Here is a 25,119-nt window from a genome sequence, read left to right as displayed (position 1 = left end):
TATCTGTGTTTTCAATGGAAAAAAACCTTTCAGTTAACTACTTGCAGGAGCAAGTTTTTGTAGCTGGTGGACAATTTTTTTTAAAAAAAGCAGTTAATAAGAGGCAGAAGGTAGAAGCTCAGCTTTATTCAGTTGCAGCTTCTTGGCAATAATATAAAGAAGACGCGACAGGACAACACTCGGTGGATGCCATATCTGTGTTTTCAATGGAAAAAAACCTTTCAGTTAACTACTTGCAGGAGAAAGTTTTTGTAGCTGGTGGACAATTTTTTTTAAAAAAAGCAGTTAATAAGAGGCAGAAGGTAGAAGCTCAGCTTTATTCAGTTGCAGCTTCTTGGCAATAATATAAAGAAGACGCGACAGGACAACACTCGGTGGATGCCATATCTGTGTTTTCAATGGAAAAAAACCTTTCAGTTAACTACTTGCAGGAGCAAGTTTTTGTAGCTGGTGGACAATTTTTTTTAAAAAAAGCAGTTAATAAGAGGCAGAAGGTAGAAGCTCAGCTTTATTCAGTTGCAGCTTCTTGGCAATAATATAAAGAAGACGCGACAGGACAACACTCGGTGGATGCCATATCTGTGTTTTCAATGGAAAAAAACCTTTCAGTTAACTACTTGCAGGAGCAAGTTTTTGTAGCTGGTGGACAATTTTTTTTAAAAAAAGCAGTTAATAAGAGGCAGAAGGTAGAAGCTCAGCTTTATTCAGTTGCAGCTTCTTGGCAATAATATAAAGAAGACGCGACAGGACAACACTCGGTGGATGCCATATCTGTGTTTTCAATGGAAAAAAACCTTTCAGTTAACTACTTGCAGGAGAAAGTTTTTGTAGCTGGTGGACAATTTTTTTTAAAAAAAGCAGTTAATAAGAGGCAGAAGGTAGAAGCTCAGCTTTATTCAGTTGCAGCTTCTTGGCAATAATATAAAGAAGACGCGACAGGACAACACTCGGTGGATGCCATATCTGTGTTTTCAATTGAAAAAAACCTTTCAGTTAACTACTTGCAGGAGCAAGTTTTTGTAGCTGGTGGACAATTTTTTTAAAAAAAAGCAGTTAATAAGAGGCAGAAGGTAGAAGCTCAGCTTTATTCAGTTGCAGCTTCTTGGCAATAATATAAAGAAGACGCGACAGGACAACACTCGGTGGATGCCATATCTGTGTTTTCAATGGAAAAAAACCTTTCAGTTAACTACTTGCAGGAGAAAGTTTTTGTAGCTGGTGGACAATTTTTTTTAAAAAAAGCAGTTAATAAGAGGCAGAAGGTAGAAGCTCAGCTTTATTCAGTTGCAGCTTCTTGGCAATAATATAAAGAAGACGCGACAGGACAACACTCGGTGGATGCCATATCTGTGTTTTCAATGGAAAAAAACCTTTCAGTTAACTACTTGCAGGAGCAAGTTTTTGTAGCTGGTGGACAATTTTTTTTAAAAAAAGCAGTTAATAAGAGGCAGAAGGTAGAAGCTCAGCTTTATTCAGTTGCAGCTTCTTGGCAATAATATAAAGAAGACGCGACAGGACAACACTCGGTGGATGCCATATCTGTGTTTTCAATGGAAAAAAACCTTTCAGTTAACTACTTGCAGGAGCAAGTTTTTGTAGCTGGTGGCCAATTTTTGTACTGTACCAGTTTTTTGTTGTATGTGTTTTTGTTTTTAATGTTAAAATGTCTGCATTTGATATCTCTCCAGTATTTTCTTTTTTATAAGCAAAATACTGCAGTTTTACATCGGTTACATGGATACACAGGCAGCTTGGTGGTGAGTGGAGGAGTATTTAAAGTAGGGACCGCAGACAGGCTATCAAAAGCCTAAAATAACAAACAATAGGCTCATGGCAGCTTTACAGCGGTTACATGGATACACGGGCAGGCAGCTTGGTGGTGAGTGGAGGAGTATTTAAAGTAGGGACCGCAGACAGGCTATCAAAGGCCTAAAATAACAAACAATAGGCTCATGGCAGTTTTACAGCGGTTACATGGATACACGGGCAGGCAGCTGGTGATGAGTGGAGGAGTATTTAAAGTAGGGACCGCAGACAGGCTATCAAAGGCCTAAAATAACAAACAATAGGCTCATGGCAGCTTTACATCGGTTACATGGATACACAGGCAGCTTGGTGGTGAGTGGAGGAGTATTTAAAGTAGGGACCGCAGACAGGCTATCAAAGGCCTAAAATAACAAACAATAGGCTCATGGCAGCTTTACAGCGGTTACATGGATACACAGGCAGCTTGGTGGTGAGTGGAGGAGTATTTAAAGTAGGGACCGCAGACAGGCTATCAAAGGCCTAAAATAACAAACAATAGGCTCATGGCAGTTTTACAGCGGTTACATGGATACACGGGCAGGCAGCTGGTGATGAGTGGAGGAGTATTTAAAGTAGGGACCGCAGACAGGCTATCAAAGGCCTAAAATAACAAACAATAGGCTCATGGCAGTTTTACAGCGGTTACATGGATACACGGGCAGGCAGCTGGTGATGAGTGGAGGAGTATTTAAAGTAGGGACCGCAGACAGGCTATCAAAGGCCTAAAATAACAAACAATAGGCTCATGGCAGTTTTACAGCGGTTACATGGATACACGGGCAGGCAGCTGGTGATGAGTGGAGGAGTATTTAAAGTAGGGACCGCAGACAGGCTATCAAAGGCCTAAAATAACAAACAATAGGCTCATGGCAGCTTTACAGCGGTTACATGGATACACAGGCAGCTTGGTGGTGAGTGGAGGAGTATTTAAAGTAGGGACCGCAGACAGGCTATCAAAGGCCTAAAATAACAAACAATAGGCTCATGGCAGCTTTACAGCGGTTACATGGATACACAGGCAGCTTGGTGGTGAGTGGAGGAGTAGTGCAAGGAGTGTCTGTCCCAGTACTCCCAAAATATAAATAGATGTTAATGTCTCGCAAAACAACCAAAACAAAAAAAAAGGTGGCATACTTAGGTACAGGGGTGGGCTCATCTACTGAGTTTCTGACATAGTAATTTGGCAGTAACTATTTAATGGTGCCAATATAGGACACAGACACAGACTACTTTAAGTTGCATCATAGATGTCTACAAATTTGTATTGTCAGTGCCAGACATTGAATGATGTCAGCGAATAGACTAAAGATTGGTGGAGCTGTGCGACATAATTTTGCACGTGGTAGAGCACATTTTGAGCTGGGGTAGGGGGGAACTCTCTTGAGGCCGGCGGGACCGCCCCAGGGCCCCTCATGTTACAACGGTGTGTCTGACGTTGGGTGCGCACCACCACCGCCAGAGACACTACATTGTACTATGAGGGACCCAGTAGCAATGCCGTCAACCAAAAGCGAGCACACCCACCTCTTCAGACAAACAGCAGTCTCACGGGTGCTTGCGCCAAGTCGCGATACCACGGCCCCGTGTGGGGAGTTTTGCCATTTAGGGAGGTGTAAACATGTCGTATGCTGTACAATCAGCTGCAGCAAATTAGACATTAGAAAAGTAATTCACAGGCAAGAGCTTTTCATAGGAAAGCTAGGTGTCGGCCGGGCAAGGTGGGGCAAAAGATTTCGAAATCCAGTTGTGGTTCATTTTAATGAATGTTAGATCGTCAACATTTTGGGTAGCCAGACGAGTCCTTTTTTTGGTTAATATTGAACCTGCAGCACTGAATACTCTTTCTGATAGGACACTTGCTGCCGGGCAAGCAAGCTCCTGCAATGCATATTCTGCCAATTCTGGCCAGGTGTCTAATTTGGAGGCCCAGTAATCAAATGGGAATGACGGTTGAGGGAGAACATCGATAAGGGATGAAAAATAGTTAGTAACCATACTGGACAAATGTTGTCTCCTGTCACTTTCAATTGATGCAGCAGTACCTGTCCTGTCTGCGGTCATAGCAAAATCACTCCACAACCTGGTCAGAAAACCCCTCTGTCCAACGCCACTTCTGATGTGTGCACCCCTAACACTCCTAGTCTGCTGCCCCCTGGAGCTCGTGTGAGAACGATCACGTGCGCTGTGTGCTGGGAATGCCTGAAGCAAACGGTCAACAAGAGTTGATTGTTTGGTTGCTAATATTAGTTCCAAGTTCTCATGTGGCATAATATTTTGCAATTTGCCTTTATAGCGTGGATCAAGGAGGCAGGCCAACCAGTAATCGTCATCGTTCATCATTTTCGTAATGCGTGTGTCCCTTTTTAGGATACGTAAGGCATAATCCGCCATGTGGGCCAAAGTTCCAGTTGTCAAATCTCTGGTTGTGATTGGTTGAGGGGCAGTTGCAGGCAAATCTACGTCACTTGTGTCCCTCAAAAAACCAGAACCCGGCCGTGACACGCAACCAATTTCCTGTGCCCCCGGGAAAGGTTCGGCATTAAAAATATACTCATCCCCATCATCCTCCTCGTCCTCCACCTCCTCTTCGCCCGCTACCTCGTCCTGTACACTGCCCTGACCAGACAATGGCTGACTGTCATCAAGGCTTTCCTCTTCCTCTGGTGCAGACGCCTGCTCCTTTATGTGCGTCAAACTTTGCATCAGCAGACGCATTAGGGGGATGCTCATGCTTATTACGGCGTTGTCTGCACTAACCAGCCGTGTGCATTCCTCAAAACACTGAAGGACTTGACACATGTCTTGTATCTTAGACCACTGCACACCTGACAACTCCATGTCTGCCATCCTACTGCCTGCCCGTGTATCCTCCCACAAATAAATAACAGCACGCCTCTGTTCGCACAGTCTCTGAAGCATGTGCAGTGTTGAGTTCCACCTTGTTGCAACGTCTATGATTAGGCGATGCTGGGGAAGGTTCAAAGACCGCTGATAGGTCTGCATACGGCTGGCGTGTACAGGCGAACGTCGGATATGTGAGCAAAGTGCACGCACTTTGAGGAGCAGGTCGGAGAACCCAGGATAAGTTTTCAATAAGCACTGCACCACCAGGTTTAAGGTGTGAGCCAGGCAAGGAATGTGTTTCAGTTGGGAAAGGGAGATGGCAGCCATGAAATTCCTTCCGTTATCACTCACTACCTTGCCTGCCTCAAGATCTACTGTGCCCAGCCACGACTGCGTTTCTTGTTGCAAGAACTCGGATAGAACTTCCGCGGTGTGTCTGTTGTCGCCCAAACACTTCATAGCCAATACAGCCTGCTGACGCTTGGCAGTAGCTGGCCCATAATGGGACAACTGGTGTGCAACAGTGTCATCTGCCGATGGAGTGGTTGGCAGACTGCGTTCTGTGGAAGAGCTGTAGCTTCTGCAGGAGGACGAGGAGGAGGAGGAGGAGGGGGTGCGAACGCCTACAGCCAACTGTTTCCTAGACCGTGGGCTAGGCACAACTGTCCCTAAATTGATGTCGCCTGTGGACCCTGCATCCACCACATTCACCCAGTGTGCCGTGATGGACACATAACGTCCCTGGCCATGCCTACTGGTCCATGCATCTGTAGTCAGGTGCACCTTTGTACTCACAGATTGCCTGAGTGCATGGACGATGCGCTGTTTAACATGCTGGTGCAGGGCTGGGATGGCTTTTCTGGAAAAAAAGTGTCGACTGGGTAGCTCGTATCGTGGTTCAGCGTACTCCATCAGGGCTTTGAAAGCTTCGCTTTCAACTAACCGGTAGGGCATCATCTCTAACGAGATTAGTCTAGCTATGTGGGCGTTAAAACCCTGTGTACGCGGATGCGAGGATAAGTACTTCCTTTTTCTAACCAGAGTCTCATGTAGGGTGAGCTGGACTGGAGAGCTGGAGATCGTGGAACTTTCGGGTGTGCCGGTGTACATGGCAGACTGAGAGACGGTTGGAGACGGTATTGTTTCCGCCGGTGCCCTAGATGCAATATTTCCTCCTACAAAACTGGTGGTTCCCTGACCCTGACTGCTTTTGGCTGGCAAAGAAACCTGCACAGATACTGCCGGTGGTGCGGAAAATGGTGGCCTTACAGTGACGGAAGGGATGTTGCGTTGCTGACTAGCTTCATTGGCCGAGGGTGCTACAACCTTAAGGGACGTTTGGTAGTTAGTCCAGGCTTGAAAATGCATGGTGGTTAAGTGTCTATGCATGCAACTAGTATTTAGACTTTTCAGATTCTGACCTCTGCTTAAGCTAGTTGAACATTTTTGACAGATGACTTTGCGCTGATCAGTTGGATGTTGTTTAAAAAAATGCCAGACTGCACTCTTCCTAGACTCGGATCCCTTTTCAGGGATTGCAGACTGAGCTTTAACCGGATGGCCACGCTGTCCTCCAACAGGTTTTGGCTTTGACACGCGTTTTGGGCCAGATACGGGCCCGGCAGATGGAACCTGTTGCGATGTTGATGCCTGCTGCGGCCCCTCCTCCACCTCCGCTTCTGAACTACTGCCGCCTGCACCCTGTTCCCCCAATGGCTGCCAATCGGGGTCAATAACTGGGTCATCTATTACCTCCTCTTCGAGCTCGTGTGCAACTTCGTCTGTGTCACTGTGTCGGTCGGTGGTATAGCGTTCGTGGCGGGGCAACATAGTCTCATCAGGGTCTGATTGTGGATCTGAACCCTGAGAGGGCAATGTGGTGGTCTGAGTCAAAGGAGCAGCATAGTACTCTGGCTGTGGCTGTGCATCAGTGCACTCCATGTCAGAATCTACTTGTAATGGGCATGGCCTGTTAAATGTTTCACTTTCTAAGCCAGGGACGGTATGTGTAAAGAGCTCCATGGAGTGACCCGTTGTGTCGCCTGCTGCATCCTTCTCTCTTGTTGTAGTTTTTGCTGAGGAGGACAAGGAAGCGACTTGTCCCTGACCGTGAACATCCACAAGCGACGCGCTGCTTTTACATTTACCAGTTTCGGAAGAGGAGGCAAAAGAGCTAGAGGCTGAGTCTGCAATGTAAGCCAAAACTTGCTGTTGCTGCTCCGCCTTTAAAAGCGGTTTTCCTACTCCCAGAAAAGAGAGCGTTCGAGGCCTTGTGTAGCCTGACGACGAAACTGGCTCCACAGCTCCAGACTTAGGTGGAATATTTTTATCCCCACGACCACCTGATGCTCCACTACCACTACCATCATTACCAGCTGACAATGAACGCCCACGACGACCTCTTGCACCAGACTTCCTCATTGTTTTAAAATCTTAACCAAAGTAACTTTATTTGTTGCTGTCAAACAACTTACACGGTGAGCTATAACTTCAGTATGATTTCAATATCCCTTAACAGGTTGGTGAGACCACAAGGAAAATCAGGCACAATGTTACACACTCTGTTTTCTGTGGCACAAAATCACAGAGATGACACACACGCAGGATTGTCACTCAAGCACTAATGTCAATATTAATCTCCCACCTAATTTATTATTTTTTTTTTCTCAGGGAGACTTTAGAAACCAAATAATATTAAAAAAACCAAAAAAATAAATAGGCTTTCTATGGCCCACTGAATGAGAGAGAGAGGTGGCACACCCAGGAGTCAAGACTGGCACACAAGCTGAAAGGGCAATATTACTCTCCCACTGTTTTTTTATGTATTTTTTGTTTTTTAAGGGAGACTTTAGAAACCAAATAATATTAAAAAAACCAAAAAAATAAATAGCCTTTCTATGGCCCACTGAATGAGAGAGAGAGGTGGCACACCCAGGAGTCAAGACTGGCACACAAGCTGAAAGGGCAATATTACTCTCCCACTGTTTTTTTATGTTTTTTTTTTTTTCAGGGAGACTTTAGAAACCAAATAATATTAAAAAAACCAAAAAAATAAATAGCCTTTCTATGGCCCACTGAATGAGAGAGAGAGGTGGCACACCCAGGAGTCAAGACTGGCACACAAGCTGAAAGGGCAATATTACTCTCCCACTGTTTTTTTATGTATTTTTTGTTTTTTAAGGGAGACTTTAGAAACCCAATAATATTTTAAAAAAAAAATAAATAGGCTTTCTATGGCCCACTGAATGAGAGAGGTGGCACACCCAGGAGTCAAGACTGGCACACAAGCTGAAAGGGCAATATTACTCTCCCACTGTTTTTTTATGTATTTTTTGTTTTTTAAGGGAGACTTTAGAAACCCAATAATATTAAAAAAAAAAAATAAATAGGCTTTCTATGGCCCACTGAATGAGAGATAGCACACACAGCAGTGGCACACAAGCCCTGACTGAGGCCAATATTTTTCTCCCACTGATTGATGTAGTGTTTTTGTGTTGAGGTAGATTTTAGAACACAAATCAAGGAAAAAAAAAAAATGCTTTCTATGGCCCACTGAATGAGAGAGAGAGGTGGCACACCCAGGAGTCAAGACTGGCACACAAGCTGAAAGGGCAATATTACTCTCCCACTGTTTTTTTATGTTTTTTTTGTTTTCAGGGAGACTTTAGAAACCAAATAATATTAAAAAAACCAAAAAAATAAATAGCCTTTCTATGGCCCACTGAATGAGAGAGAGAGGTGGCACACCCAGGAGTCAAGACTGGCACACAAGCTGAAAGGGCAATATTACTCTCCCACTGTTTTTTTATGTATTTTTTGTTTTTTAAGGGAGACTTTAGAAACCCAATAATATTTAAAAAAAAAAATAAATAGGCTTTCTATGGCCCACTGAATGAGAGAGGTGGCACACCCAGGAGTCAAGACTGGCACACAAGCTGAAAGGGCAATATTACTCTCCCACTGTTTTTTTATGTTTTTTTTTGTTTTTTAAGGGAGACTTTAGAAACCAAATAATATTAAAAAAACCCAAAAAAATAAATAGGCTTTCTATGGCCCACTGAATGAGAGAGAGAGGTGGCACACCCAGGAGTCAAGACTGGCACACAAGCTGAAAGGGCAATATTACTCTCCCACTGTTTTTTTTATGTATTTTTTGTTTTTTAAGGGAGACTTTAGAAACCCAATAATATTTAAAAAAAAAAATAAATAGGCTTTCTATGGCCCACTGAATGAGAGAGGTGGCACACCCAGGAGTCAAGACTGGCACACAAGCTGAAAGGGCAATGTTACTCTCCCACTGTTTTTTTATGTATTTTTTGTTTTTTAAGGGAGACTTTAGAAACCCAATAATATTTAAAAAAATAAATAAATAGGCTTTCTATGGCCCACTGAATGAGAGAGGTGGCACACCCAGGAGTCAAGACTGGCACACAAGCTGAAAGGGCAATATTACTCTCCCACTGTTTTTTTATGTTTTTTTTTTTTTTCAGGGAGACTTTAGAAACCAAATAATATTAAAAAAACCAAAAAAATAAATAGGCTTTCTATGGCCCACTGAATGAGAGAGAGAGGTGGCACACCCAGGAGTCAAGACTGGCACACAAGCTGAAAGGGCAATATTACTCTCCCACTGTTTTTTTATTTTTATTTTTTTTTTCAGGGAGACTTTAGAAACCAAATAATAAGAAAAAAAATAAATAAATAAATAGGCTTTCTATAGCCCACTGAATGAGAGATAGCACACACAGCAGTGGCACACAAGCCCTGACTGAGGCCAATATTTTTCTCCCACTGATTGATGTAGTGTTTTTGTGTTGAGGTAGAATTTAGAACACAAATCACGGAAAAAATAAATAGGCTTTCTATGGCCCACTCAGTGAGAGATGGCACACACAGGGATGGCACTGTAGCAGAAATGCCAATCTTAATCTCCCACAAAAAAAAAAAAACAAAAAAAAAACAGGGACTGTCCTACAATTACTATCTCCCTGCAGTAATCTAAGCCAGGTATGGCAGGCAGCAATAGGAGTGGACTGATGCACAAATTAAATAAAAAGTGTGGACAAACAAAAAAGATAGCTGTGCAGAAAGGAACAAGAGGATATGTGCTTTGAAAAAAGCAGTTGGTTTCCACAGTGGCGTACACACAGCAATACAGCTATCACGGAGCCTTCTAGGGCAGCCCAATGAGCTACAGCGCTGAGGAAAAAAAAAAAATAGCTTCCACTGTTCCTGCACACCGAAGGTGGTGTTGGACAGTGGAAATCGCTACAGCACAAGCGGTTTGGTGGTTAGTGGACCCTGCCTAACGCTCTCCCTGCTTCTGACGAAGCGGCAGCAACCTCTCCCTAAGCTCAGATCAGCAGCAGTGAGATGGCGGTCGGCGGGAACGCCCCTTTATAGCCCCTGTGACGCCGCAGACAGCAAGCCAATCACTGCAATGCCCTTCTCTAAGATGGTGGGGACCAGGATCTATGTCATCACGCTGCCCACACTCTGCGTTCACCTTCATTGGCTGAGAAATGGCGCTTTTCGCGTAATTGAAACGCGACTTTGGCGCGAAAGTCGCGTACCGCATGGCCGACAAGCACAGGGGTCGGATCGGGTTTCATGAGACGCCGACTTAGCCAAAAGTCGGCGACTTTTGAAAATGATCGACCCGTTTCGCTCAACCCTACTTATAACTGTTGTGTTTGAAACTGTTAAGCTGTAAATCGCTGCGGAATATGTTGGCGTTATATAAAGATTATTATTATTATTATTTATATAATGGAAGTCTCCTTGTCAAACTGCATATTTGAGCATGTAGGTCTTTAAAATGTAAATTCATTGACACCTTTATATCTTCTACCTCTTGCTGCATTCTGAGAAATCATCAGTTTTATTACTATTTAATTAATTTGCAGATGAGGCATTAAGCGCTCTGGGTGTGACAGAGCACTTCACGAACCTTTGCCTCCCGAGGTTGGTTCCTTGCTCCTTCCCACTGAAAATTCAAGAATGCAGCAACAGATAGAAGATATAAAAGTGTTAATAGATTTAAATTTCAAACACCAGAAATCCCATATTTGTGGCTTGTGGCGTTGTTATTACTGACAGTTGCTCTTAAAGTTATTTGGATTCTTTTTAAAAAATTATGCTGGTTTTACATTTTTATCTTTTCATTATTTTGTATTTTCTAGAATGTTGGGAATTGACCAATATGACAAGACAGAGAAGAGTAGAACCTGCTGATGTCACGGACGTCCAACCTCGTTCGATGTATTAACACATCGGTGGACCCGGTTCTCCCTTCTCATTCCACAGAACATTTCCATATCCTCCCGCCCCAGTATTCACCAGGCCCAGTATTGTGAGGTGGGCATTGGTGCCTTTTCTTTAGCCCTGCTAAACACTGCACTTACTCCCACAAAAAAATTTTTTAGAAAGGGAAAAATTTTGAAAAGACAACACAAGAACATTTTTTGCAGTGGTAGATACCATGCAAAAAATGAAGCGAAAGGGTAAAATAAATTGATATCTTTATTGGTAACATTAACATAAAAATAGTTAAAAAGACAGGGTAGTGAGCCTCCAAAATAGGAGGGGGTAATCCTACAGCAGAGAAATTGTATTTGCATATATGCACATAAATTCAGGTTAGCCTTACAAGGAATAGAACAGCCTGCCAAGAAGAATAGTAGGCCACTTGGTGGATGTCCGGGATGGTGCTGCAATTGCAGTATAAGGGATTCGCTGCTGCAGGAATGTTCCCCTTGCCCGACGAGCGCCGTTTCGCTGTATAGCTTCTTCCGGGGGCGTGGAGGTATTTAGGTGTAGCAGGTATATATGTACTGAGGTGCAGAAGATGCCATATCCATTCCCTAGTGTAAAGGAATTACCACCATTGGTCAGTATTGCGCGCGTCAAACGGGTCCCCTCTTACTAATGGGACATCCGGAGCTGCGCTCGGTGGTACACAGTGGAACACACTGCGGTCACCTGTTGGAGCACTCCCGGATGTCAGAGGGAGAGTTCAGGACCTGCGCCTGTGCAGGAGACCAAGTGGGCGGCGGCGGGTTTGGTATGTAATGAGAATCAGCATCAGAGATATGTTAATACAGAACATGGAAGGAAATGCAGAGAGCCTGCGTTTGCATGAGAAAGGGAGAGGAGTGAGATAACAACTGGAAATAAGAATTCAAAATAAAAATTGGGTGGGTTGTAAAGATGGGGATGGGGGTGTGAGAGTGGTGAAGGGAGAATAGGGGGCGGGGAATGGGGAGTGGAGCAAATTCAAAGGGATGTGTGAACAATGTTGAGAGCAATAAGGATACGCAGAGATAATATGTGAATGTGCTGGTAAAATCTATATATCATAATGCACGGATAATGCATGAATAAAGAAAAAGAAAAAGTACATAAACTGAAATATTAAACAGTGCTCAGAATTGTTGGGGAGAATAAATATACAAATTATGAACTATGTTCACAATTGTTAGGGGAACACATATCAAATGGGTGAATCAGAATGTAAAGTGAAAAAATGGGAAATGGGTGAAAATATAAATAAGTGATAAAATATACCCGTAATATATAATAAAAAAATTATTGCAAAAGATACAAAAATTGGAGTGATATAAATAAAATAGTTGATTATTGTCCCACTCATAAGAAATAAATATTCATATTAATTTAAGAAATTTCTAAAATTAAGCTTATTACTGGAAAGTCCATATATCTTGCCATATATAGTGGCCATCTTTTTTACTTATTCTTGTTTCTCCTTTTATTCTCTCTTCCAGATGGATGCCTCGATTCACCGCAGTCTGAATGCTGTTGTTGGGGGCAACACCAAGGAGGAACATGGGTATGCACCTTAGAATTAAGATATAAAATGATTAGAAAAATCCTGAATAGATAACATAGAAAAAGAAGGGAATAATAAACATGGTTAAAAACAATTAAAAACATAAGAACACCTAAAATACATGAAGCCCAGAGATACAGCTAATTAATATTGTTACAAAAAGGAATTAAAACCAAAGCTTTCATTTAAAGCATATGGAGCAATAGTACCAAGTCAGTATATCTATTTGCTTTCAAGTTGTGCTAGGGATCTACTCAAATCCCCACCTCGTATTCCAAGAGTGATTTGATCAATGCCTTTGAAGATGAGACCATGGGGTTTACAGTTGTGGTATTTTTTGAAATGACGAGGCAAAGTTTTCAAAAGAGATGGATCATCTATTGATTTGGCTTTCTCAATATCCCTGATGTGTTCCCGCACTCTTATTTTTAATTTGCGTGTAGTTGGACCGATGTAGATAAGGTTGCAGAGGCAGGTGGCATGATAAATTATGCCCTGAGATGAGCAAAGGAGGTGTTTCCTAATCTCAAAGGTCTTGGATCCCTCAGCATTCAGAAAGGAGCAAGTTTTTTCATATTGGCACAGGCCTTACATAAACCGCAGCGAAAAAAGCTTTTTAATAAAGATTGCTGGAGAGACTTAGGGATGGGGTCATAGTGACTATGTATTGGAATATCTCCCAAGTTTTGGCTTCTTCTCGCCAATACAGATGGACATGATGGAAGAATTTTATACATGGTGGGATCGGATATGTTCCAATGTTTCTATAATAGTTTTTTTTTATGTCATCCCATTGGAAATGAATCTCACTTGGTCCTTGTTTTTATTTTTGTTCTGTTTTTTTTTTAATGCGAGATAAAGTAATTGTTCCCTAGATACCTTTGTTGCCCGCCTGTATCCATGTTCGATGCTCCTCTTGCTGTGTCCACAGTTTAAAAACCTTTGTGTAAGATCTACTGCTTGATCCTCAAAATCAGATGATTTGGAACTAATTTTTGCTCTTAAAAATTGGCCTGTGGGTATCCCTCTAATAGTTGTCACAGGATGAGATGATGTGGCATGTAGGAAAGAATTGGTTGACATAGGTTTTCTGTATAAAATGGTAGTGACCATACCATCAGTGGATGCCCCCAGTTTCAAGTCTAAAAAATCCAATTCCTTTCCAAATTTATATGTTAAGTTGATGTTAAGATTATTTTTGTTTTGTTTTCGCATTAAGGTATGGAGGCCATAAACTGTTACTTCCCATATAAACCACACCTCATCCATCCTTGTACATACTGTATTTGAGGAATTAGATAGTTCTGAAAAATGTCCCTCTCCCATGCCCCTAAAAAAGGTTTGTGTATGAGGGTGCACAGGCGGCCACCATGGCAGTGCCCTGAATTTGGAGGTAAATGTCTATGTTGAATGTAAAGAGGTTATGATTGAGTAAAAACTCTAAAAGACACAATATCAACTCAGTCATATCCAGTTGGATATTGCTAGTTGTAAGCAGGGGCGTAACTACCATGGTCGCAGTGGTCGCCGCTGCAACCGGGCCTGGAGGTCAGGGGCCCTGTTGTGAACTATACTTTTTGGCTCCCTCTTGTGGTCACTAGTGATTTGGCACTTGGATTGTCTTTTACCAGGTTGGTGCTCACCTGCTTCGTTAGGCCTGGGGTGTTGCTATTTAAACTTCTTGGATTCTCAGTCCAGTGCCTGGCATCGTTGTAATCAGTTCACTTCTGTTTGCTCCTGTCTTCAGGTCCTGGTTCTTTGCAAGATAAGCTAAGTCCTGCTTTCGTACTCTTGATAATTTGCATTGTTCATATTTTTTTGTCCAGCTTGTACAATATGTGATTCCTGTTATTGCTGGAAGCTCTAGGGGGGCTGATATTCTCCCCCCACACCGTCAGTCGGTTTGGGGGTTCTTGGATATTCAGCGTGGATATTTTGCAGGGTTTTTTGCTGACCATATAAGTCTTCTTACTATATTCTGCTATTAGTCAGTGGGCCTCTCTTTGCTAAATCTAGTTCATTCTTACGTTTGTCTTTTCTTCTTACCTCACCGTTATTATTTGTTGGGGGCTTGTATTACTTTGGGGTCTTTTCTCTGGAGGCAAGAGAGGTCTTATTTTTCCTGATAGGGGTAGTTAGTTCTCCGGCTGGCGTGAGACGTCTAGAACCAACGTAGGCACGTTCCCCGGCTGCTGTTAGTGTTTGCGCTAGGATCAGGTATATGGTCAGCCTAGTTACCACTTCCCTATGAGCTGGTATTTATGTTTTGCAGACTTTGCTGTAATCTTTGAGGTTCCCTGCCATTGGAATCATAACAGTATGCCAGGCCTATAAATAGTTAATGCATTGCTGAAGTGGGATTAAAAGAAAAGAAGTTCTGAGTTTTTTTTTTTTTTTTTTTTTTTCTTCCTCCCCTTTATCTCTGAGTGGCTTGAAGCTTTGCTGCAGACATGAATGTTCAGACCTTGATTACTAGTGTGGATCAGCTTGCTGCACGTGTGCAGGGCATTCAGGATTTTGTTGTTAGCAGTCCTATGTCAGAGCCTAAGATACCTATTCCTGAGCTGTTCTCTGGAGATCGATTTAAATTTAGGAATTTTAAGAATAATTGTAAATTGTTTCTATCTTTGAAACCTCGTTCGTCTGGAGATTCAGCTCAGCAAGTCAAAATTATTATCTCCTTCTTGCGTGGCGACCCTCAGGATTGGGCCTACTCGTTAGCGCCAGGAGATCCTGCATTGGCGGATGTTGATGCGTTTTTTCTGGCGCTCGGATTGCTTTATGAGGAGCCTAATCTTGAAATTCAGGCAGAAAAAGCGTTACTGGCCATCTCTCAGGGCCAGGATGAAGCTGAGGTGTACTGCCAAAAATTTCGGAAATGGTCCGTGCTTACTCGATGGAATGAATGTGCTCTGGCCGCAAATTTCAGAAATGGCCTTTCTGAAGCCATTAAGAATGTGATGGTGGGTTTTACAGTTCCTACAAGTCTGAATGATTCTATGGCGCTGGCTATTCAGATTGATCGGCGTTTGCGGGAGCGCAAATCCGCTAAACCTCTGACGGTGTTGTCTGAACAGACACCTGTCTCAATGCAATGCGATAGAATCCTGACTAGAACCGAACGACAAAATCATAGACGTCAGAATGGGCTGTGTTTTTACTGTGGTGATTCTACACATGTTATATCAGCATGCTCTAAACGCCTAACCAAGGTTGTCAGTCCTGTCACCATTGGTAATTTGCAGCCTAAATTTATTTTGTCTGTGACTTTAATTTGTTCATTGTCTTCCTACCCTGTTATGGCATTTGTGGATTCAGGTGCTGCCCTGAGTCTTATGGACTTGTCGTTTGCCAAGCGCTGCGGTTTTGTCCTGGAGCCTTTAAAGGTTCCGATTCCTCTCAGAGGAATTGATGCTACGCCACTGGCGGAAAATAAACCGCAGTATTGGACACAAGTGACCATGTGCATGACTCCTGAACATCGGGAGGTGATTCGTTTTCTTGTTCTGCATAAAATGAATGATTTAGTCGTTTTAGGTCTGCCATGGTTACAGACCCATAATCCTGTTTTGGATTGGAAGGCTATGTCTGTCTCAAGTTGGGGTTGTCAGGGAATTCATTGCGATTCTCCGCCGGTGTCTATTGCTACTTCTACTCCTTCAGAAGTTCCTGAGTATTTGTGTGACTATCAGGATGTATTCAGTGAGTCCAGGTCCAGTGCTCTTCCTCCTCATAGGGACTGTGACTGCGCTATAGATTTGATTCCTGGCAGTAAATTTCCTAAGGGACGATTATTTAATTTGTCTGTACCCGAGCATGCCGCGATGCGTTCTTATGTCAAGGAGTCTTTGGAGAAGGGGCATATTCGTCCATCCTCTTCCCCTCTCGGTGCGGGATTCTTTTTTGTGGCCAAGAAAGACGGGTCTTTGAGACCTTGTATAGACTATCGGCTTCTGAATAAAATCACTATTAAGTTTCAGTATCCGTTGCCGCTATTGTCAGACTTGTTTGCTCGGATTAAGGGCGCCAAGTGGTTCACCAAGATAGATCTTCGTGGTGCGTACAACCTTGTGCGCATTAGGCAGGGAGATGAATGGAAAACTGCATTCAATAAGCCCGAAGGTCATTTTGAATACTTGGTGATGCCCTTTGGGCTCTCTAATGCCCCTTCAGTGTTTCAGTCCTTTATGCATGATATCTTCCGGAAGTATCTGGATAAATTTTTGATTGTGTATCTTGATGATATTCTAGTTTTCTCGGATGATTGGGATTCTCATGTAAAGCAGGTCAGGATGGTGTTTCAGGTTTTGCGTGATAACGCTTTGTTTGTGAAGGGCTCAAAGTGTCTCTTTGGAGTGCAGAAGGTTTCCTTTTTGGGTTTTATTTTCTCCCCTTCTGCCGTGGAGATGGACCCAGTCAAGGTCCGAGCTATTCATGATTGGACTCAGCCCACGTCTGTTAAGAGTCTTCAGAAGTTCTTGGGGTTCGCTAATTTCTACCATCGCTTTATCGCTAATTTTTCTAGCGTTGTTAAACCTTTGACGGATACGACCAAGAAAGGTTCTGATGTGGCTAATTGGGCTCCTGCAGCCGTGGAGGCCTTCCAGGAGCTGAAGCGCCGGTTTACTTCGGCGCCTGTTTTGTGCCAGCCTGATGTCTCACTTCCCTTTCAGGTTGAAGTGGATGCTTCTGAGATCGGTGCTGGGGCTGTTTTGTCACAGAGAGGCTCTGGTTGTTCTGTGGTGAGACCATGTGCCTTTTTCTCTAGGAAGTTTTCGCCTGCTGAGCGGAACTATGATGTTGGTAATCGGGAGTTGTTGGCCATGAAGTGGGCATTTGAGGAGTGGCGTCATTGGCTCGAGGGTGCTAAGCATCGTGTGGTGGTCTTGACTGATCACAAAAATCTGATGTATCTCGAGTCTGCTAAGCGCCTGAATCCTAGACAGGCTCGTTGGTCATTGTTTTTCTCTCGTTTTGACTTTGTGGTCTCGTACCTGCCTGGTTCGAAGAATGTTAAGGCTGATGCTCTTTCTAGGAGCTTTGTGCCTGACTCTCCTGGAGTCTCGGAGCCAGCTGGTATTCTTAAAGAGGGAGTGATCGTGTCGGCCATATCTCCGGATTTGCGACGTGTGTTGCAGAGATTTCAGGCTGGTAGACCTGACTCGTGTCCATCCGACAGACTGTTTGTTCCTGATAAATGGACCAGCAGAGTCATTTCCGAGGTTCATTCCTCGGTGTTGGCAGGGCATCCGGGAATTTTTGGTACCCGAGATTTGGTGGCTAGATCCTTTTGGTGGCCTTCCTTGTCACGGGATGTGCGGTCATTTGTGCAGTCCTGTGGGACTTGTGCTCGGGCTAAGCCTTGTTGTTCTCGTGCTAGCGGGTTGCTTTTGCCCTTGCCCGTCCCGAAGAGGCCTTGGACGCACATTTCCATGGATTTCATTTCTGATCTTCCGGTGTCTCGGGGAATGTCTGTCATCTGGGTGGTGTGTGATCGTTTTTCCAAGATGGTCCATTTGGTACCCTTGCCTAAGTTGCCTTCCTCTTCCGATCTGGTTCCTTTGTTTTTTCAGAATGTGGTTCGTTTACATGGCATTCCGGAGAATATCGTGTCCGACAGAGGATCCCAGTTTGTGTCCAGATTCTGGCGATCTTTTTGTGCTAAGATGGGCATTGATTTGTCGTTTTCATCTGCCTTCCATCCTCAGACTAATGGTCAAACGGAGCGAACTAATCAGACACTGGAGGCTTATTTGAGATGTTTTGTTTCTGCGGACCAGGATGATTGGGTGACCTTCATGGCATTGGCGGAGTTTGCCCTTAATAATCGGGCTAGTTCCGCTACTTTGGTTTCGCCATTCTTCTGCAACTCGGGTTTTCATCCTCGTTTCTCCTCGGGTCATGTTGAGTCTTCTGACTGTCCTGGGGTGGATTCCGTGGTGGATAGGTTGCAGCGGATTTGGAATCATGTGGTGGACAACTTGAAGTTGTCACAGGAGAAGGCTCAGCGTTTTGCCAACCGCCGCCGCGGTGTGGGCCCCCGACTTCGTGTTGGGGATTTGGTTTGGTTGTCTTCTCGGTATGTGCCTCTGAAGGTTTCCTCTCCTAAGTTTAAGCCTCGCTTTATTGGTCCTTATAAAATTTTGGAAGTTCTTAACCCGGTTTCTTTTTGTTTGGATCTTCCGGTGTCGTTTGCCATTCACAACGTGTTCCATAGGTCTTTGTTACGGCGGTACGTTGTGCCGGTGGTTCCTGCTGTTGAGCCTCCTGCTCCGGTGTTGGTTGAGGGCGAGTTGGAGTACGTGGTGAAGATCTTGGATTCTCGTCTCTCTAGACGGAGGCTCCAGTATTTGGTCAAATGGAAGGGCTATGGTCAGGAGGATAATTCCTGGGTGGCCGCCTCTGATGTTCATGCGGCCGATTTGGTTCGTGCCTTCCACGCTGCTCGTCCTGGTCGCCCTGGTGGTCTTGGTGAGGGTTCGGTGACCCCCTCCTTAAAGGGGGGGTACTGTTGTGAACTATACTTTTTGGCTCCCTCTTGTGGTCACTAGTGATTTGGCACTTGGATTGTCTTTTACCAGGTTGGTGCTCACCTGCTTCGTTAGGCCTGGGGTGTTGCTATTTAAACTTCTTGGATTCTCAGTCCAGTGCCTGGCATCGTTGTAATCAGTTCACTTCTGTTTGCTCCTGTCTTCAGGTCCTGGTTCTTTGCAAGATAAGCTAAGTCCTGCTTTCGTACTCTTGATAATTTGCATTGTTCATATTTTTTTGTCCAGCTTGTACAATATGTGATTCCTGTTATTGCTGGAAGCTCTAGGGGGGCTGATATTCTCCCCCCACACCGTCAGTCGGTTTGGGGGTTCTTGGATATTCAGCGTGGATATTTTGCAGGGTTTTTTGCTGACCATATAAGTCTTCTTACTATATTCTGCTATTAGTCAGTGGGCCTCTCTTTGCTAAATCTAGTTCATTCTTACGTTTGTCTTTTCTTCTTACCTCACCGTTATTATTTGTTGGGGGCTTGTATTACTTTGGGGTCTTTTCTCTGGAGGCAAGAGAGGTCTTATTTTCCCTGATAGGGGTAGTTAGTTCTCCGGCTGGCGCGAGACGTCTAGAACCAACGTAGGCACGTTCCCCGGCTGCTGTTAGTGTTTGCGCTAGGATCAGGTATATGGTCAGCCTAGTTACCACTTCCCTATGAGCTGGTATTTATGTTTTGCAGACTTTGCTGTAATCTTTGAGGTTCCCTGCCATTGGAATCATAACAGAGCCCGGCAGGTCAGAGGCACCCGACACCATGTTGCAGTGCAAGAGATTCCTCCCGCACGGCAACAGTCAGAGGCATATCTATGGGGAGGGGGGCAGCCAGGGCATGTGAGAGATAGGAAGCAGCTCCAGCCATTATACTATGAGAAGTGAATTGTATGACATGGATGACGGTGGTGGTGCATTATCCTATATGGAGCACTATGAGGAGTGTATTATACTATATGGAGGACTGAGCAGTGTATTTCAATATATGGAGGGCTATGAGGAGTGTATAATACTATATGGAGGACTGAGGAGTGTATTATACTATATGGAGGACTATGAGGGGTGCATTATACTATATGGAGGACTGATTAGTGTATTATACTACATGGAGGACTGAGCAGTGTATTATACTATATGGAGCAATATGAGGAGAGTATTATGCTATATGGAGAACTAGGAGGAGTGTATTTTACAATATGGAGGACTATGAGGAGTATATAATACTATATGGAGGACTATGGGGAGTGTATTATACTATATGGAGGACTATGGGGTGTATTATACTATATGGATGACTATGAGCTGTGTAGTATATTATATAGAGGACTATGGGGGTGCATTATATTATAAGGAGGACTATGGGGGTGCATTATACTTCTTATATGGATCCCCATGACTTCTATTTAAGCCCCTGATAAGTATAATGTTTTTTTTTTCTTTTATAAATTTCATAACAATGGCAGTACGGGGGACAACTATATACCAGTATAGGGCACCGGATAGTTAAAACCACTGAGGTCACACTATACAACTTTGCAATAAAGCTATAGTGTGCGAAATGAATAGGGAAAATGTGAATTTGGGTGGAAAATATTTTGGCATGGGGATGCCCCATTTGAAAGTTCGCATCGGGGCCCATAACTTTGTAGTTACGCCTCTGGTTCTAAGATACCACAACACTGCTTTTAGGCCATCTTCATGTTTGATGGAGGTATAAAGGGCCTCAACGTCTGCAGTTACCATAGTCATGTGATCTTCAAGGTAAATTGTCTAGTTTTTGTAAAGCTGCAGTAGTGTCCTGAATGTAAGATGGAAGTGTAGCTACTAATGGTTTAAGATAATGATCAATAAAAACGGCAACAGTTTCACAAAGACTGCAATTGGCGGATATAATGGGCCTTCCAGGAGGGTCCTCAGGGTCCTTGTGTACTTTAGGAACTAGGTATAGAGTTGGCAATTTGGGATTAAGGAGATGTATGGTCTCAACCATATTTTTGGGGATGATGCCTAACTCGAAAGCTTTTTCAATTATGGAAAGGAGTTCAGCTTGGTATTTGGAAAGAGGATTGTATAATAGTTTGCGATAACAAAAGGGGGCATTAAGCAGTTTGTATGCTTGTTTTTCATATCATGCTATGGGCCATACCACCACGTTGCCCCCTTTGTCAGCAGGTTCGAATATTACGTCATACTGTTTGTGGGGGAATGTACTGTGTTGGGAGCTATTAAAAAGGTTCAATGCCATTTGAGTATGTGCACACCTTCACCTTCAGTAGTTGAAGCAGAAAAATCTGTTGCAAATACTGCTGTGTTGGCAGGAAAAACACAGCATATATTACTTGTGTTTTGATGCCTTTTTCCCACTTTTTAATATTGGTGAAATGCTGAAAAAATGCTGAAAGAATTGACATTTAAATCTCCAAAGAAAAGATAAGTAATGTGTGCACAAGACTGCAGGAATCTCATTCACTTTGCGGGCATCAGGAAACCATTCAGGTTTTGTGTCACCTGCACAGAAAAAAACATAAAACTGCTACGTGTGCACTCATATATGCGTCACTAGGAGCAATAGTTCTGTGTGAAGGCATACAAAAGACGGTGCGAGGTTATGGAGGCGGCTTAGTGTAAAACATAAATGACTGCCCCACAATACGCAGCCCTCGCTGACTTGTTGTTCAGGTGTATGGGTGCGTGCGATGGAGGTGGGTGTCCGACACCGACATCAGAGCTGCGTTAATCACAGGCAATAGGGTAATCTATGTCCCTATAACTAGATGGGGCACAATGACAGTCACGTATGGTGGCTCCGGGTCTGGCTGCTGTGGCCTCTGATGCCGCCATCTTGTCCTGCTCTCTCTATGGGCCCTGGTGCCGGGGTCCTGCTGTCCGGTACAGTCTCACTCTGCCTGGCAGCCGTCTCCTAGTCCCTGTCTGGCTCCTGCCTCCGCCAGTCACTAACATGCAGCCAGCGCCTCCCTGTGTCTGTTCCCCAGGACACTCACTGTGACCTGTGCACCTTACAAAATCTTCCCTCACTATTGCCTAAAGGAAGGTTCCTAGCTTCTACACTGAGTACTGCAGAGAGTTTGTGGTGTCATCTGCTGGTCACTGCAGGTACATCTCTCTCATGTTCTGCAGTTATAATGCAGTGCACTTGTCATGTTTCTTTTTTACAAATGTGAACACAGACCTTGCATTCTCATCTCAATTTACTATTTAGCCACTAGGGGGCACTAAAATACCACAAATTCTCCGATCACTTTAGAGAGTTTCTGTTTCTGCTACTAACCAGCAGATAAAGGGTTACTCTGCAGCTTAGCATGGTTAGGAAGGTACTAGGCCGCAGAACAGAGAAAAATGAAGTTAATCTTTTCCAGTGTGCCATACTTTTAGTACTGCGGCTGAGCACCTTCCTAATGATGTTAACCTGGAGATTAACCCTATATTTGTAGGTTATATTTGTAGGTTAATGGTGTTAATGGACATGACAGGATCCCTTTAAGGGGCCTCTCCAACCGATATTTGATCTAGAAATTGGGACAATATCTATTAAGCTGCAGACATCATGTGAGGCCCGACACATAGATTAACATCAGTGCGGGGCCTAGGGGAGAACGGCGGTGCTGGAGGCTTGGAAATAGACAGAAGTAGGAGGCAGGAGCATGGTGACGGTGGGAAGTTAAGAGGAGCAAAAGTGCTGCCGAGTGGCCGCCATTGTGCTTGAAGTCATGCATATGGGATCAAGAAAAATTCAGTTTCCAAAAATTTAGGAAAACTCGTACTGACTTTGATTCATTACTGTAACGGTGGCATCCAATTTGGGATAACACTGACATCCATTTTCTATATAGTGTTCTGGACACAAACAGCTTTGTGTTGAATTTCTGAATTGATATGTTTTCCAGTACACACTGACCCTCAGATTATCTCTGAAGGAACATTGTGTTATCTGCAAGTTTCTATCTGTGGCCTTGGGGCGTCCTGCTCACATACCGCGCCCATGTCAGTAGGCCCACACTATGCTAATCAAAGCTTGACGTGTAACCTATAAACATGCCCGTTAGAAATAAATATTCAACTACGTAGAAGATTGAATTCTAACCAATTAGTAGTAACATGCTAAAACTAGCAATAAGTTTAGATTTTGTACCTTATCTCTTTGCTAGGGCCATACATTTACTGAATAAAAATGTATTAACCTCCTGTAATAAACGAGGAATCTTATTACACTTCCAACTGGTCTGTGACCTTATTCCCTCCATGAACGAAATTGATCCCTGTATGGCTAGTCCCCATAGCTGCAGTGACATTTTTTTGGTGGAGAATGCGGGCACTACAATAGCGTCACTGAACTGCAGACCCTTGAGCAGACCAGGATTCAGGAGCAACCACGGTAAGTAACCCATTGTGTTTCTGACTGCCTCCTTCAGCTCTGTCCATAGCTCTGTAGAGTGGTCCCATGATGGGGTGCCTGCAACGTGTCACAGGAAATGTAAAATTGTTTTTCTTATTGTTGCTATTATAAAGGTGCTGCTCACAAAATTAGAGTATCATCAAAAAGTTAATTTATTTCAGTTCTTCAATACAAAAAGGAAACTCATATATTATATAGAGTCATTACAAACAGAGTGATCTATTTCACGTGTTTATTTCTGTTAATGGTGATGATTATGGCTTACAGCCAATGAAAACCCAAAAGTCATTATCTCAGTAAATTAGAATACTTTATAATACCAGCTTGAAAAATTATTTTAAAATCCAGAGTGTTGACCTACTGAAATGTATGTTCAGTAAAGGAAAGATATATATCTTGGTACCGTGTTAGCCAGTAGATAGAAAAATATTTAGAATTGAGAGTCCTCAGTGGTTGATACCTTTTAATGGCTAACTGAAAAGATGGTAACAAATAGCAAGCTTTCGAGACTACACAGGTCTCTTCATCAGGCATAGACTAATACAAATTCTGAAGAATCACATATTTATGCACAACATAGCACAGAAAAAAAAAAGAAAAAAACACCATGGATAAGACAGGTGACATGAAGCAGAATTACCATGAGTGATAAACAGTTATGTCCAGTTATGGACATAACTGTTTATCACTCATGGTAATTCTGCTTCATGTCACCTGTAGTGTTGAGCGATACCTTCCGATATCGGAAAGTATCGGTATCGGAAAGTATCGGCCGATACCGGCAAAATATCGGATCTCGCCGATACCGATACCCGATACGAATGCAAGTCAATGGGACGAAAATATCGGAATTAAAATAAACCCTTTCTTTCCTTGTAGGTTTATTCTACATGAAGGAAAACAACTAAGAATAATGTAGGATGTATTGGGGGAGGTGTCGGAGACATTAAAGGCATAGAGGTTTAGCCCAATCAAATAGAATAGCAGGAATTTTATGTTTTTTTAAGATGTTCGGAGTTACAAAGATATTGACTATGTTAAGAATTTTTTTATTTTGTCAGATATTGATGTTTCACTACTTCCACGCCCTTCACCTTTTTTTTAACTTCTCCCACAGTTTCTTCTTCATCATCATCAGCATCTTTGACATCAACTTCTTCTTCACCTTATTCATCTTCTTCTTCATCTTCTACCTATTATTTTTTTTTGTTACATTCTTCATATACTTTTTATTCAACTATTATTCTTCTTCATATTCTACTTCTTCATCATATTCTTATTTGTGACAGGCATTCTTGTAGTTGTTATCTATAAAAGTTTGAAGATTACACCTTCCGTTCTGCCTGTCACAAAAGAGTTACATTTGTCCGCGTTCAGTTTGGCCTGCAGCATCAGGCTTTATCCAGGGGCACCACGAGGAGGAACGGACTCACCCCCATACACTGCTTAGTCTTCTTCTGCTTATAATTTAGATAATATCTTTTGCTCTGATATTTAGTGTTATGCTTAATGTTCTTCTGCTCTTTGTTCTGCAGCCTCTTGTTCTTCTGCTTCTCGGTCTTCCATGTCGTCGTCTCCAGGGTCGTCGTCTCCGGGGTCATTGTCGTCGTCATCGGGGTGGTCTTCAGGGTCATCGTCTCCAGGGTCGTCGTCATCTCAGTGGTTGTCGTCT

General features: G+C 43.3%; 1 long non-coding RNA gene across 2 annotated transcripts in view; it reads left to right on the top strand.

The window, feature by feature from the left end:
- The window catches only part of LOC143806864 (uncharacterized), a 69,316-nt gene extending 45,989 nt beyond the window's left edge, over nucleotides 1–23,327 (top strand). The window contains exons 4-6 of one of the 2 annotated variants that reach the window (XR_013221591.1): nucleotides 10,833–11,007; nucleotides 12,435–12,499; nucleotides 23,200–23,327. This is a non-coding gene — a long non-coding RNA (uncharacterized LOC143806864). Of the gene's footprint in view, nucleotides 1–10,832; nucleotides 11,008–12,434; nucleotides 12,542–23,199 lie in introns of those variants that run through there. The other variant, XR_013221588.1, reaches the window with a different exon arrangement.
- Nucleotides 23,328–25,119: the final 1,792 nt, after the last annotated feature.

This window comes from Ranitomeya variabilis, chromosome 1, assembly GCF_051348905.1.
Source record: "Ranitomeya variabilis isolate aRanVar5 chromosome 1, aRanVar5.hap1, whole genome shotgun sequence".
In the NCBI taxonomy this organism is placed as follows: Eukaryota; Metazoa; Chordata; class Amphibia; order Anura; family Dendrobatidae; genus Ranitomeya; species Ranitomeya variabilis.
The sequence above is the reverse complement of the archived record's forward strand: the minus strand, read 5'-3'. Positions and strand labels throughout refer to the sequence as shown.